This window comes from Phoca vitulina, unplaced genomic scaffold (assembly GCF_004348235.1).
Source record: "Phoca vitulina isolate PV1807 unplaced genomic scaffold, GSC_HSeal_1.0 scaffold5, whole genome shotgun sequence".
NCBI classification, from domain to species: domain Eukaryota; kingdom Metazoa; phylum Chordata; class Mammalia; order Carnivora; family Phocidae; genus Phoca; species Phoca vitulina.
The window spans coordinates 79,122,431-79,138,155 of record NW_022589708.1 but is presented as its reverse complement, the minus strand read 5'-3'; the positions used below and the strand labels follow the sequence as shown (position 1 = coordinate 79,138,155).

The 15,725-nt window shown below is 41.1% G+C and overlaps 1 pseudogene; it reads left to right on the top strand.

The window, feature by feature from the left end:
- Nucleotides 1-14,682: 14,682 nt before the first annotated feature.
- LOC116631264 lies at nt 14,683-15,381 on the top strand (annotated as a pseudogene).
- The last annotated feature ends 344 nt before the right edge of the window (nt 15,382-15,725 follow it).

The following is a 15,725-nucleotide window of genomic DNA, read 5'->3' as shown; positions in this document are numbered from 1 at the left end:
TGTAGGAGTGGCCCTCCTTCGAGGGTGCGGGGAGCTGGGGCCACGGGTTGCAGGACTGGCCCTCCCTCGGGGGCTGGCCCGACCTGGTCCTGAAAGGGTGGGGCGGCCCGCGTCTCCTGGCCGCTCCGGCTGGGGAGGGGTTCGCTGGCAGAGCCCGCGCTCGGGGTGGGAGGCCACTGGGCCCGAGAACCGGGGTGTACTGGCCAGGCGCCCTAGGGAAAGGGACTGGGCGAGTGGGTCCGCAGCCCTTAGCGAGGCTTTCGAAGCGGGTGGACTCGTTGGAATCAGTGTTAAGGACAGGTTGTGTTTTTGCCAGGACACATCCTCCTTTTTGTCCGGACACTGCCACCCTCTTATAGCCCTCCGGGTACCCGTGCACGGCCTTCTCCTAGAGAGCAGCCTGGAGGCACAGTGACTGTTGTTTTTTATTAATTAATGACCGTTTAGAGGAGTCGAAGAGGTTATTTTTATTAGTTCCCCACAGCCTTTGACACCTCCTGCAGGGAAGCGGAGCCGGCCTCCCTCTGCTAGCCTAGCGCGCCACGTAAGGGCCCAGCTGGTGCCCTTCTTTCAGACAGGTCTCAGAATGCCCGGGGTAGGAGAGGGCCTGGTGCAGGGGCTGGTGGGTGGAAATGGTGGGAGCTGTTTAGGGACCCGGCTTCACAGGTTCAAACCTGTTCTACATCAGACAAGAGATGTATGACTTGCTTGTTTCACAAAATTGGTTGGTGATTAAATGTCTGCACCTAAACCATGCACTAGCTGTTGGGCCATCTTCTCTCACGCAACAGGACTAGTGGTGGTTCTTAAGGTGCCTCTTTAAGGTCCTGAAAAATGAACCTGGACTATAAAGATCTACCTCCCGAAATATTTTGAGGAGAACAAGATTCTCAGAGAATTGCCCTGCCTCAGATAAGTTTAAAACACTTTGGGGTGGGCCCTGGAATGTCCTTGACCGTAAGGTTGGAGACACACAAAAACCTGTTTTAGGCTTTTTCATTAGACAGACTGGCTGTCTTAATGTATCCTGTGCCTTGAATGTTCCCTCAGCCTTAAGGGTTTGGCTATCCTGCCCTCCTTTCTAGTCTCTCCATCATTCCCCCCCAAACAAATGCACCAGCCAGGCACATCTGTTTGCATAGTAACATAACTCAATTATAAAAGCAAGTTGTAAACCTCTTTGGGAATTATAAACAGTTTAAGCATTTTTTTGCATTCCCACCACACTAGGTAAAGTACTTTGCACATAGTAGATGCTGCTCCGTGAGTATATGCATATTGATTGGCAAACCCCGAGCAACATAGCAGATAATCCTGGAAATGGCTTTTGTTCCTAAAGAATGACTACCCACATTCCCACTCCTTACAGCTGCTCTGTGCAACATTGTGTTTGAACACTTATATTCTGGACCAACGGAAGTTGTACCAGGACCCTTCCAGGAAAGAACTTTTGAACTCAAGTAGTCACAAAGAATGTGTTACATTTGCTCAGGTGCCCAAAAAGAGAACTATCTCAATACTGTGCAAAAATACCTCTTTTCCTATTCGGGTTATCTATGGCTTTTCACTTTGCCTCTTAATATTTAATCCCATCCAATTTTCACTTATCCTGTTGCAGAAGAAATTTAATATGGATTATATAAATGTACAGACTTGTTGAGATGTTCATTGAAAACTGAAAGTTAAAGATTTTATGCTAATGAGAACCAAAGGCACCTAGAGTGTTGACTGGGTTGTTGACCTGTGTGACAAACATGGAAAAACTTTCTGAGCTGATTACAACCGTACTGTCCACTTAACAGTAGCACACAATTCTGAAAGCAAGGTTTTGCAGTTCTGGTTGTAATCAGTGACATGAAACTCATTTGATTAATATCTTCCCTCTGCACCTTAATGATGATTTCTAGAGGCCATAAATTTAATCCACACAGAATGTGTAGAGTGTGGATCTTCCTTTGCAATACCAGGAGGTTTGAAAAGATGATGGTGAAGCACTCTTTTGAAAATCTATAAATTCTCTGGGTGAGTTCTCCTGCCTCTGCTTAGAGAACAAAGGCGACTCCAGCCCCACTTCCCCATTATGCCCCCCCTCCCATACTGCTCCCTGTTGGCCGCTGGTGCAGACTAACAGTCTAAGGTGGAAATACAGCACGGGGACTCTTCCTTGGAACTGACATAGTCCCAGACACCTGGAAGGGCGAGAACAGTGTGCTCCCTTTAAATGAAAACCAACATTTGTCTATTCATTCAACAAAAAAGCCTGTTATCGAGTAGGCCTATATTAGGCTGAGGACATAGAGGAGACACTTCCCATCTCAAGAGTTTTCTAGTTTGATTTTTTCAACCCTGTGTGCAAAGATCATGTGAGATGCTGTTGAAAGGATAATACAATACTATACAGGTTTCTGGGAATCAACTTTTGTGGGTCTTGGGTGAGCCCAGGAACTTTCATTTTTATCAATTATCTTGAGTATTGCTGATATAGGTGGTCTGAGAGCCATACTCGGAATCATGTTAGTTATGGATATTCTTTGCCTTTTGATATTTTAAAAGATAAGTGTTTTTATTTTTTCCCATGTATTTCTTATTTCATTTCATTTCAATTCCAGTATAGTTAATATACAGTGTTATATTAGTTTCAGGTGTGCAATATAGTGATTCAGCACTTCCATACATCAAACCTAGAAACAGACTCTTTTTTTAAAAAAAAATTATTTATTTATTTGAGAGAGCGAGAATGCAAGCAGGGGTGAAGGAGAGGAACAAGCAGTCTCCTTGCTGAGCTTGGAGCCTGCTATGGGTCTAGACACGGGGCTCAATCCCATGACCCTGAGATCATGGCCCTTAATGGACCCTTAATGGACTGAGCCACCCAGGCACCCCTAGAAACAGACCTTAACTACAGAGAATAAACTGATGGTTACCAGAGGGGAGGAGGGTAGGGGGATGGGTGAAATCGGGGATGGGATTAAGGAATGCACTTGTGATTTTTAATTATGGTAAAATACATATAAACTCACCATTTTAACCATTTAAATTGTACAACGCATGGAGACATTTAGTTCATTCACAGTGTTGTGCAACCATCGCCACTGTTTAGTTCTGTAACATTTTCATCACCCAAAAGGAAACCCAGTACCCATTAAACAGTCACTCCCCATTTCCCAGCCCTGGTTAACTACTAATCTACTTTCTTCTGTCTCTATGGATTTGCCTGTTCTGGATATTTCATATAAAGGGGGTCGTACAATATATGGCTTTTTGTGTCTGGCTTCTTTCATTTACGTTAATGTTTTCAAAGTCCATCTGTGTGTCAGTACTTCATTCCTTTTAATGGGTGTAGATACCACTTTTTATTTATCCATTCATCTGTTGGCAGACACTTCGGTTGTTTATACCTTTTGGTTATTGCAAATAAACCTGCTATGAACATTCATGTGCAAGTTTTTGCGTGAACACTTGCTTTCAATTCTTTTGAGTATAAACCAAAAAAGGAGAGGGACCTCCGGGTCATGTGGTCATTCTGTGTTTAACTTATTGAGGAACCGCCCATTTCCCATTGTAGGAGCACCATCTTACAATCCCACCACCAATGTCTGAGGGTGTCACTTTCTCCACATCCTCACCAACACTTTTTATTTTCCTTTTTCTTTTTTAAAGTTACAGCCAGCATATGGATGTTATGGGATTATCTCACCGTGGTTTTGCCTTCCTTTTCCCTGATGTCTAATGACACCGAGCGTCCTTTCATATGCTTGTTGGCCATTTGTATATCATTGGAGAAATGTCTGTTCGATTATGAATATTTTAATGTGGCAAAGGGATTTACAAATACTATCTCAACAAATACAGAGTTCCGACAATGTGCAAAATGTAGGTTGCTGCCCAACTCTGGCAGTTCTGTGTTCCCTGTGGATCTTGCTGTGATGAGGCAAGGACTTTTTTTTGGAGGATGAAATGTATGCCTGTGATGGCTAGTGAAATTGGGAAGGGGTGCAGCAGTGGTCTTACCATGAAGCAATCATCAAAAACCATGCCTACCTGTCCTTACTCTTTCTGGCTGTCAGCATCAGAAGCACTGTGGCTTGCCTGAGATACTGGTTCCTACTCTGCAATTGTTCTCTAATATTCCATGTTGCCCTTCAGATAGATGAATTGAAAGGGCTCCTTGAGGTTTTGGTCCTTTTATTTTTTTTATAATAAACCTTTTATTTTAACAGTTTTGGATTTACAGAAAAATTGCAAAGAGAGTACAGAGTTACCACATACCCGGCACTGAGTTTCCCCTAATATTAAAGTCTGACAGTCTTATGATACATTTGTTACAATTAATGAACAAATATCAATACATTATTACTCATGAAAGTCCATACTTTATTCGGGTTTCCTTAGTTTTTACCTAATATCATTTTTCTACTCCAGGATTTGTATCTAGGAAAGCATACTACTTTAGTCATCATGTCTCCTTAGGCTTCTCTTGGCTGTGACAGTTTCTGTGACTTTCCTTGTTTTTGATGACCTTGCTGATTTGGAAGAATACTGGTCAGGTATTTAGCAGAATGTCCCTCAACTGAAGTTTGTCTGATATTTTCTCATGATTAGATGGGGGTTATTAGTTTTGGGGAGGAAGACCACAGAGGTGATTGCCATTTTCATTACGTCATATCAAAGGCACATGTTCTAATCAACATGATTTATCACTTGGGATGTTAAGCTTGATCATCTGGGTGGGGTAGTGTTTGTCAGGTTTTGCCACTGCAAAATTACTGCCCCCTTCCATACTGTACTCCTTGGAAGGAATCACTGCGCAGCTCACACTTAATGGGTGGGGACTTATGCTCTACCTCTCTGAGGCTGGAGTAGCTACATAATTATCTCTTATTCTTCTGTATGGGAAATCTGTCCCTTCTTCCCAATTTACTCATTTGGTCAACATTTGTTTATATTACCATGGATTCATGGATATTTATTTTATACTTTGGATTATAATCCATAAATACTACCTTGTTTATTTTGTTGTTCAAATCATTTCAGCTTTGTTCATTAGGATCTCTTTCATTTGGTTCCTGTTTCTCTTCTGATATATACTCATCATTGTGGGTTTTTTTTTAAATGCTTTCTTTCTGGCACTGCAAGATGCTCTTATTGTATATTCTCTGGCCCATCCCTAGGATCAACCATTTCTCCAAGGAGCCCTGCTTCTGTTAATTGCAGAGCTCAGTGTCTGTGATCATGCTTGCTTGTTTGTTCTGTCTCTTCTCCTCAGTTGTGGGCTCCCTGAGGGCAGGAGCTTGGCTGTGTTGTTCATCAGTTTGTGTACCTATAAAGCACTAGTGCTGTGCCTGATATAGTCTGGAGGCTCAGCAAGCACTTGTTAAATAAATGAATAAGTTCAAGGAGTATTTGTTGGGTAGATTAATTGAAAATACTAGGAGAAGAGTCCGGTGGGTGAAAATTTGAGGAAAAAAGTAGTCCCAACATATAATCAGTGAGGTACCTGTGTACTTGATAGAGTGGAAGCTCTGCAGGAAGAATGGGACATTGTGCTGACCCTCAAAACAGTTAGAATCTAACAGGGAGCTGTGACACTTGCTGTTAGAGGGAAAGGGGCCTATTGTTCCCCCAGCCAAGGGTGATAGGCATCCTCAGTGCAGTACATCTCCAGAGTGCAGCATCGGGGTCTTCGCTCTACAGAACCAGAAACAATGTTGTGAGGTTATCAGACTTGGAAGAGATGGGATCAAAGGCCACAGTCCAATGTAACTATTTTCTGGTGGAGTGCCAAGGGGCACTCGGTGGGAAGGTTCCCCTGGGAGACCCATCCATTCCCACACACCACCTTCTGGTACCCTACAATTAGGACCAGAACAGGTGGATCCTTTAAAGATTATTTCCATCAAGTAGTGGAAGCCTGATAAATTGACCTCCGTAAAGTATCTGGCCTGCCATCTAGAGACAGGATCATTTCCCAAAGAAGTGCTGGATTCTTGGTCTTTGACTTTTTGCTTTCTAAACTTCTGCAGAATATACTTCTTATTTAAGCACCTCTTTACTTCTCATGTCGTATAAAAATATACCTAGTGGGGATATAATTTTCTTCAAATACACATACCCAGACTGTTTTCCTTCTTTTATCTTCTTTTTTGTTGTTGTTATTTGCTTTTAACAAACTTTAGTATTTCCAGGTTTCCATTTTCTTTAGCAACTTACTAGTAATTTCTTAGATTGAGATATTTCTGTGACAGATCAGTACTAATTTGGGGTTGACATGTTCATGACCTTAAATGCGCATCCTGGGTGACTTATTATAACCCTCTTAGTTCTGGCCACAAAAAAATATATATTGAAACTACGTTTAATAACTATCACATATAATGTAATGTCACACAGAATATGATTTCACAATGTAAGACATACAACATATACAGAAGCCAAAGTCTGTTCTTCAGGGGATCAGAATGGGGAGAGCTCAGTGAGGGTGAAAAGCTTTGGGCAGAGCTTCATGGCCTGGGCAGGGGGGCACAGAGCACTTGGGACAGTCTGCGGGCAAGCATGTGTGTGTGGCAGCAGGGATGAATGTGGTGTGTTCATGTGATGGCAGGTGGGGGCAGGGCCTGGCTGGCCTGGCTGGAGTGGAATGCTTGTGTTGGGAATACGTGGACATAGTGGTCAGGCAGGGCCGAAGTGCACGCCAGGGGTTATCAGTCAGGAAGAAGAATTTAAACTAGCTCTGAAATGAGGAAGAAGGAGCACAATGCCACTTGATGTGAACTGAATCTGGCAATTTTAATGAAGTGCACGTTTATGAGTTGGTGTGATGTGACTGCCCAACAGCCATTGTAATTTTGGGCACCATCAATATGAGTTTGGTGTTTCAGTGAGGGGGATGCTTCTTCCCTCTTTTCTAAGCTGCTGATCTCACCCAGTGGGAGCTGACACATTTCTTTACAGGAGACATTTACAAACTGTAAACAGAATGAGCAGGCAGTGGGTTTTTATCAGGGGAGAAGTCAACCAGAGGCCAAATGACTCTTAGCCAGGTGCTGTCTGGATGGGGGACAGACTGAAGGTCTGCTAAGTGGAGAAACACTGGTAACATAATCACCATTGGGGAGGGAAAAAGCTGAGTCCAGAGGTTCAGTTTTGAACTTGAGTGATCTAGAGAATCATATTTCTCTTCCATTGACAAAAAGAGATGTTGGCAAAGGAAGCTGCCTTGGGAGTGAGTGATGTCTGGTGATGCTGACTGTGGGCTGTTGGTGAGACGTTCTAGGTGAAGTGTGGCTGAATGGCAGGAGTGAAACCCTAGATCTGGGAATTGAGTCTTGTTTTGGACTCCCTGTTTACCGTTCACTCTGTCTATTCAGTATTTTCCAAACTGTCCTGCACTTTTCCCAACTGAGGTCAAAATCCTATCCATCTTTCATGGACTTGCTTTTCCACAATTGTTCTTTGAACCTTGTTTCCCCCCATTTACTCCTGGAGAGAGATCTTCCCTCATGTACTCTCCCCAGTCCCTCAGCCCTGCTCTTATGCTCCATGTGCAGCCCTCCCTCTGTTACAGTTGCATATGCACCTCTTTGACCTCTCTTGCAATTATTTCCTTAATTGTTAACACATTCAGGACAGAACCCAGGCCTTACTTATCTTTGTATCATTGCCCCTTCTCCACCCTTAGTACCACCCACCTAATGCACAAACCATGCCTGCTGCTTCTGTATAATTGATGGAGTAAATCAATCAAGTTAAAGTGGAATTGAGTCAGTATATGGTCGCAGCTTGAAAGAGGGAATTCTTTAAAAGAAGGAGTTGGATGGGAGAAAAGGTGGAGGTGTAAACACTGAGACTGCAGGAAAGTGGAATGGGAGCCAGTAACAGGAGAGAAAATATGGAAATGGAGAGACAGAAGGCTAGCCCAAGAAGGGGAAGAGTGTAGTAGTGTGGCTGACTGGGTGGGGACAGAGTATTCAGGAGGTATTGTATTAATCAGTATTCTCCAAGGAAACAGAACCAATAGTGTGTGTGTGTGTGTGTGTGTGTGTGTGTACATATATATATATATATATATATATATATATATATATACATAAGTTTATTTTAGGAATTGGTTCACATGATTGTGGGGGCTGGCAAGTCCAAAATCTTCAAGGCAGTCCAGCAGGCTGGAGACCCAGGGGAGAGTTGATATTGCAGCTTGAGTCTGAAGGCAATCTGGAGACAGATTTCTCTCTTCTTTGGGGGACACCAGTCTTTTCGAGAAGACCTTCAACTGATTGGATTAGGAGACCCACCGACATTATGGAGGGTAATCTGCTTTACCTAGTCTATGGTTTAACTGTTAAACACATCTAAATAAGATGTTAACAGAACATTTATATTCATGTTTGGGGCACCTGGGTGGCTCAGTCAGTTAAGCATCTGACTTCGGCTTAGGTCATGATCTCAGGGTCCTGGGATCGAGCCCTGTGTCAGGAATCCCCATTCAGCAGGGAATCTGCTTGTCCCTCTGCCCCTCCCCCTGCTTGTGCTCTCTCTCTCTCTCTCTCTCAAATAAATAAATAAAATCTTAAAAAGCAAAAACAAAAAACCATTTAGATTCATGTTTGCCCAAACACCTAGGCCCTGTAGTCTAGCCCAGCTGATGGATAAAATTAACTATCACAGGTGGTTCAGTCTTCTTCCCAGCAGATGAATCCTACCAAAGGGAGCAAAGCTTTAGGGCCACCACAGTAGACAAGGTCACTTCTCATTCAGGGCTAACAGTGGAGCTGAGGAGCCCGCCAGTGGACAGGCAAGTGCAGTACAGCACTGTGGGCTGTGATAAGAGTGGTCAAAGGCAACAAGCACCATAAACAGGCCAAGAACATGGGAGCAAAGCAGAGGCTTCTGAATACAGAGGAGACTTGTTAAGACCCTAATTTAATGTGTGCTATAAAGTCAAAAGAAACCACCACAAAAAGTTAACAATTATTTGTTATCCTGTCTGAGGTGATTTTACAAGTAATCTTACCCCCCCCCCCATGAATATGTGATATATTGATTGCAAGAAAAATAAAGATTAAAAAATAAACTAGAAGAGACTAAGGATATTGGAAGGTATGCCTTTCTTCCTTCTTTCCGTAAAAATAATGAAGACTATGTTGGAGACATTTTTCTAGGAGCGTGTTCTTTGGGAAAGAAGAAATCGCCTGCTGATAAGGTGTTGAATTAACTACAAATGCATCCTTGTGGAGCAATGAACTTCTTATATGGAGTTTTGTTTGTTTACTTCTTTTCCATGACCATTCTGCAAAATGTAAGTCTCCTGACATGACACATAACCGTTGCAGTCCGGGTGTGTTACCAGCTGAAGGTTTCTGGGCCAGGGCCTGAGGTGAACGCCAGTTTTTTGAGTTGAGGGCATGGAGATAGGAGTTAAGGAATTTGCCATGGGATATTAGAAAGCAACACGAGTAAATTCACATTAACTGTGACAGTGAAATAAAAGCAGACAATTTATTTTAAGTCTACTCCCAACTCTCCCTAGTAGTTTCCAAGTGGGCTTTTTCAATAATCTCAAGCTTTTCGTAGTGTGGTTTGTCCACACAGGTTCCATCACTTGGGGACAGGAGTACCTGGCTCTGGGGTTCCTAACTCAGCTTGCAGCAAATTGGAACACATTTTCAGCTACGCTTGGGTATTGCTTCAGAGAAAACACTCTGAGTGCTGGGTGGGATGAGAGGAAATGCAAGAGGATGGAAAAGAAGGCCCCACGAAGAGTGAAGAGGAGCCTCCGGATCTCTCAGCTTTCCTGCTTCCTAAAAGTTCCAGCAATAGCAATGCGGTCCCTCTCTGCTTCCTAGCCAAATCCAGCCATACTCCATGGATTATAATATAATAATAATGTTTTTATCACTTGTTAATAAATATCATGGAACAGGCATCATCCCTACCTTCCAACAGTCCCACAAAGCAGGTAATACTGTCCCTAGGGAGACACTTGTGACTTAAGAGGTCTCCCAGCTAGGTGCCAGAGCTAAGATTCAGACTGAGTCTCATTCAGTCTCCAACTTCATAATTGTTCCCTACAGGCTGCTACCTTTGAATGCGCCCTCCTGGAAGCTCCCGTTAGCCTCCACTCATCTGCTCTCTCTTGCCTCTAATTGTACCTCTCCCTCAACGCTGTATTTCACCGCTCCTCCAATGGTGATTTTCACTTCTCTTCAGCTTTTCTGTGCATGGCTGTGGCGTGAGCTGCCAGCTGGCTAGTCAGGCTTCTGAGTTGCTCTCTATGCTATCCTGGCTTTGGAAGACCTAACTACAGCCACAGCCCCAGCTTTCACTTGTTAATGAATCCTGGACAAGTGAACTTGCCATCTTAAAAATGTGAAGATGAAATGTGGTAACAGGTGAAAGTTCCTGACAGGACCTGGCACCTGGGCAGGTGCTCAGTGAAAGCTGATTTCTCCCCTTCCCTCTCTTTGTCCTTCTCCATTTTATTCTCTTACTCTTTCCTCTTCAGTAAAGTGGGGATGTTTTAGCATCTCAGTATTGTTGGGATCTTAAATGAGACCATGTGTATGAAAGGACAAGCACAGTGCCTGGAATGTAGTAACTTCTCAATCTTTGCCCCATGCCTTTTTTTTATTTTAATTTTTTTTATTATGTTATGTTAATCACCATACATTACATCATTAGTTTTTGATGTAGTGTTCCATGATTCATTATTTGCGTATAACACCCGCCCCATGCCATTTTGATACGACATTTCTCCCTCAACAAAAAAATGTCAACAGTTGACAATCTACTTTGGTGTCATATTCCCCCGCCCTTGCCTGGTTCTCTCTCGTCTTGCCAGGTTGTAATCTGATGGTGTTGTTGCAATGTGAATTTGGGGCAACAGCAGCTAATCTCAGCTGGGATGGTGCTTGTTTGAGGTTTGGCGGCCCCATTTGTTTCTGGGCTCCCTGTTGTGTCAGTCAGTACCTGGGCTCTTTGGAACTGGCTTTCTGGAGTGCTCCCGCCTCCTGTTCTCAGAAGTGTCCAGGTTTTCTGTTTGAGCTTGAAGACATTGCAGGGAGACTTTAGAATGTCCTGAGGAACATTTGAGGAGAAGCTGGGGAAAAAACTTGTGGCTCAAAGCTGCCGCATGGGTTTATTTTGCCCTTGTTTATTGAAACATATTTCTCAGAATCTCTTTATTCCTTCTATTTCATTTAGATTTGGCTGATTTAAAACGGCGTATCTGTCACCTTAAAGATTTAGGTGGTTTAATAGTCTGGAGAACTTCTCCTGTCACAGTTAATCCTGCCTAGCTCAACCCATTTTGTTCCTAGTTACTTCTACTACTTAGGATGAAATAATTCAATTTGAGAAATGAAATGTGGAAACAATAAAGCAGCTTTTAGGGAAATAAAGAATAAAGGGGCAGCTCCTATGTGGAAGTAAGGTAGAAAGTTGGCCCATTCTTACTTCGTTGGGTCTTTATTGTATCACTTTATTTATTTAGCAGTATTATAAATTATTATAAATGACCCTATTTCCTAATGTAAATATACAGAAAAGCCTTATCAGTTTGGCCTAATCCTTCTTCTTTCTTCCCATTCTGAATTAGTCGAAAGTTTCTAAAGTACTTAGAAAGAGATACAGCCATTGCTTTTAAGAATATATTGAAAAATAGGACTAAACGAAAATGTATTGCCTAATAGAAGTTCTTAGGAAATTGATGTAAACATTTCTATCACCATCGTTTTTATGCACATAGATGCTTTTAAAGGATTTTAGGTTTGTTCTCCAGTTTAGTACTTCTCCAAAGAGAAGTTTTATACTGTTAATTTGTTAGCAAATTTTTTCTCTAAAGTAGTGAAAAAGTAAAATTTTAATCTATTTTGAAGTTCTATGAGTTAAATTATTTTGAATTAGTGCAAAGTTTCACCCCACAGCGTTGTGTTCCCTCTCTGTACTGGATGACCCATGGTTTTGTATTCTATTCTAATATGTATGCTCTTCTATTCATGCTAATTACTGAAAGGTGACAATACTTTTGTGCCCGATATTGGGCAGCATTGAACTGCTTTTGCAACGCAGGCCATGGGATTACACCTCTTCTTGGATCTGGTCAGCAGCTCATCCCTTTCTTCTCGGATGCAACTACCAGGAAAGAAAATCTTCTAATTGACTTGATACTAGAATATTAAAACAAGTACAGACTCACACGATGTTTCAGCTCTCTTTTTCTCTGTGGGAAAGTTGAGGAGAACAAAATTTGGGAAGATACAAGGAAACTGGAAAAGGTTTATTGTTGCATAGCCAGTTTTCCATAATCCATGAGGTTGGCTATAATTTTATGAAAGGATTAGGCTAAAACTCTAAGTAGGGTTGATTCTCTTCCTCCCTAAAAGCTCTTCCTTCTTCTGTTTTCTCCTTTCCTACTAATCCCATGTGCATGGTCTCTAGAAACTGGAGGTCTCACATGGGCAAATCTCCTGGGTGTCCAGAAGAGGCTGGACATTTAGGTATGGGGTGCAGGTTGGCTATACTATCTCACCCAGTAGTGCTTCCTAAATGTTCACTGAATCTATGAAATATATAAAAGGTTCAATGAAAGTCCTTTGGAGACTTCTGGTTTCTGGTCCAACATGTAGAGATCTTGGAAGTCATCACTCTTATTCTGACAACAAGAGAAAAGTTAAACAAACTAAAAATCAACAACTCCTCTTAGATCCATCAGAGAGTTGAGGTCACAGAGAAACTGCTGTTCCCAAACTGGAGAGGGAAGCAGACACAGAGAATCATAGCTTTCCAAGAGCAGAAGTTTGCTGCTAGAGCCAATACTGTTCCTTTTATCCAATACATCATGGCTGGTTTTCAACAAAAAATTGTAAGATATGCTAAAAGGCACAAAAGACAGTATGAGATTCAAAGCAACTATCAGAACCAGACTCAGATATGGCAGAGATTTGGAATTATCAGACTAAGAATTTAAAATAACTGATTAATATGCTAAGGGTTCTGCTGGAAAGTGGACAACATGCAAGAACAGATGGGCAATGTGAGCAGAGAAATGGAAACTCTAAGAAAGAAATAAAATACAATTCTAGAGATCAAAAGCACTGCAAGAGAAACAGAGAATGCCTTTGATGGGTGCATAATTAGATTGGTCATGGCTCATGAAGGAATCAGGAAGCTTAAAGATATGTCAGTAGAAACTTCCCAAACAAAAAAAAAAAGGAGAAAAAAAAAAAAGAAAATTAAAGGAAAGAGCAGAATACCCAAGAACTATAGAATAATTATAAAAATTGTACCATATGTGTAACAGGAATACTAGAAGGAGAAGAAAGAGAAAGGAAAAGAAGAAATATTTGAAGTAATAATGACTGAGAATTTCTCAAAATTAATGATAGAGACTAAATCACAGATGCAGGAAGCTTAGAGAATACAAAGCAGGATATGTATTTAAAAATCTACATCTAGGCATATTGTATTCAAATTGCAGAAAATCAATGAAAAGAGAAAATCTTTATTGAAGCCAGAGGAAATATACCCACCTCATTTATAGAGGAATGAAGATAAGAATTACATCAGATATCTCTTGTGAAACAATGCAGGTAATAAGAGGGCAGAGTGAAATAAAGTGTTGAAAAAAAAAAAAAAAAAACCTTACCAACCTGGGATTCTCTATCAGCTAAATTCTTCAAAAGCAAAGGAAAAATACAAATACTTCCTGATTCCATTTTATGAGGCACCTAGAGTAGTCAGATTAATAGAGATAGAAAGTGGAATGGTGGTTGCCAGGAGGTGGGTGGAGGAAGACTGGGGAGTTATTGTTTAATGGGTATGGAGTTTCAGTTTGGGAAGATGAAACAATTTATGAATATGGATGGGGGAAAAGAGAATGACTGAGCTACCATATGAATATACTGAATGCCACTGAAATGTACACTTTAAAATGTTTAAATTATAAATTTTATATCATGTATTTTATCACAAAGAAAAATAAAAATATTTTAAAGTGGAGGGAAAAAGAACAAAACAAAGTAAAAGAAATAAAGACTTCCTCAAACAAAAATTGAGAGAATTTGTCAACAGATCTTCTTTGCAAGAAATGTTAAAAGAAATTCTTCACAGAGAAGGAAGATGATATAGACCAGAACCCTGGATCTACATAAAGAATGGAAGAGCATTACAGAAGACATAAATGAGGGTAAAAGGCAAAAATGAGGGTAAAATATGATCTTTTATTTTTATTATTCTTAATTGATCTAACAGAAAAGAGTTTGATCAAAACAATAATTGCAACAATTGTTCAGTTATGTATAAGTGAAATGTGTAACAACTCTTGTAATACTCTGATATGATGATCTGTTGATAATGTGTAATACTCTGATATGAGGTATGTAAACTATCCATGAAGTGGATATTTGAAATGGTCATTTGAAAGTTTACTTATATTAGTTGAAATTGTATTTGCACACCTAAGAGCAATCACTAAAAAAAAGCAAAAAAAAAAAAAAAAAAAAAAAAGTAGTATAGTTGATATGCTGAAGAGAAAAGGTGTAATCATATAAAATGCTCAATTAAAGCCAGAGAAGACAGATAATCCAGTTCATGCTGGAGCCTGGGGAAGGAAGCGTCTCTGTTGGATCGGGCCTCTCTGCAGGACTCTGAGGAAAAGCCACCACCAGGTAGACACCGTCTGTCACCATGGGTAAAGGAGACCCCAACGAGCCGTGGGGCAAGATGTCCTCATACTCTTCCTTCGTGCAGACCTGCTGAGAAGAGCACAAAAAGAAACACCCAGACTCTTCCGTCAATTTCGCTGAATTCTCCAAGAAATGTTCGGAGAGATGGAAGACGATGTTTGCAAAGGAAAAGTCGAAATTTGAAGATATGGCAAAAAGTGACAAAGCTTGCTATGACAGGGAGATGAAAAATTATGTTCCTCCCAAAGGTGACAAGAAGGGAAAGAAAAAAATCCCAATGCTCCTAAAAGGCATCCATCTGCTTTCTTCCTGTTTTGCTCTGAACATTGCCCAAAGATCAAAAGTGAACACCCTGGTTTATCCATTGGGGATGCTGCAAAGAAAATTGGGTGAGATATGGTCTGAACAGTTAGTGGAAGATAAACAACCATATGAACAGAAAGCAGCTAAGCTAAAGGAGAAATATGAAAAGGATATTGCTACATTATCACGCCAAGGGCAAAAGTGAAGCGGGAAAGAAGGGTCCTGGCAGGCCAACAGGTTCAAAGAAAAGAATGAACCAGAGGATGAGCAGGAAGAGGAAGAGGAGGAAGAAGATGAAGATGATGAGGAAGAGGAGGAGAAAAATAAATGGCTATCCTGTAATGATATGTGTGGAGTGTGCATGTGTGCTCAGGCAATTGTTTTGCTAAGAATGTGAATTCAAGTGCAGCTCAATATTAGCTTCAATATAAAAACTGTATAGATTTTTGTGTAGCTGATAAGATCCTTTGTAGAGAAAATACTTTTTTAAAAATGCAGGTTGTAGCTTTTTGAGGGGCTACTACATACAGTTAGATTTTAAAGCTTCTGATGTTGAATGTTTCTAAATATTTAATGGTTTTAATTTCTTGACTTGTGTATTGTAGCACAGCAAACTTGTAGGAATTAGTATCAATAGTAAATTTTGGGTTTTTAGAATGTTGCATTTTGTTTTTTAAAAAAAATGGGGGGAGGAGCAGGATGGCAGAGGAGTAGGAGACCTAAATTTCATCTGGTCCCAGG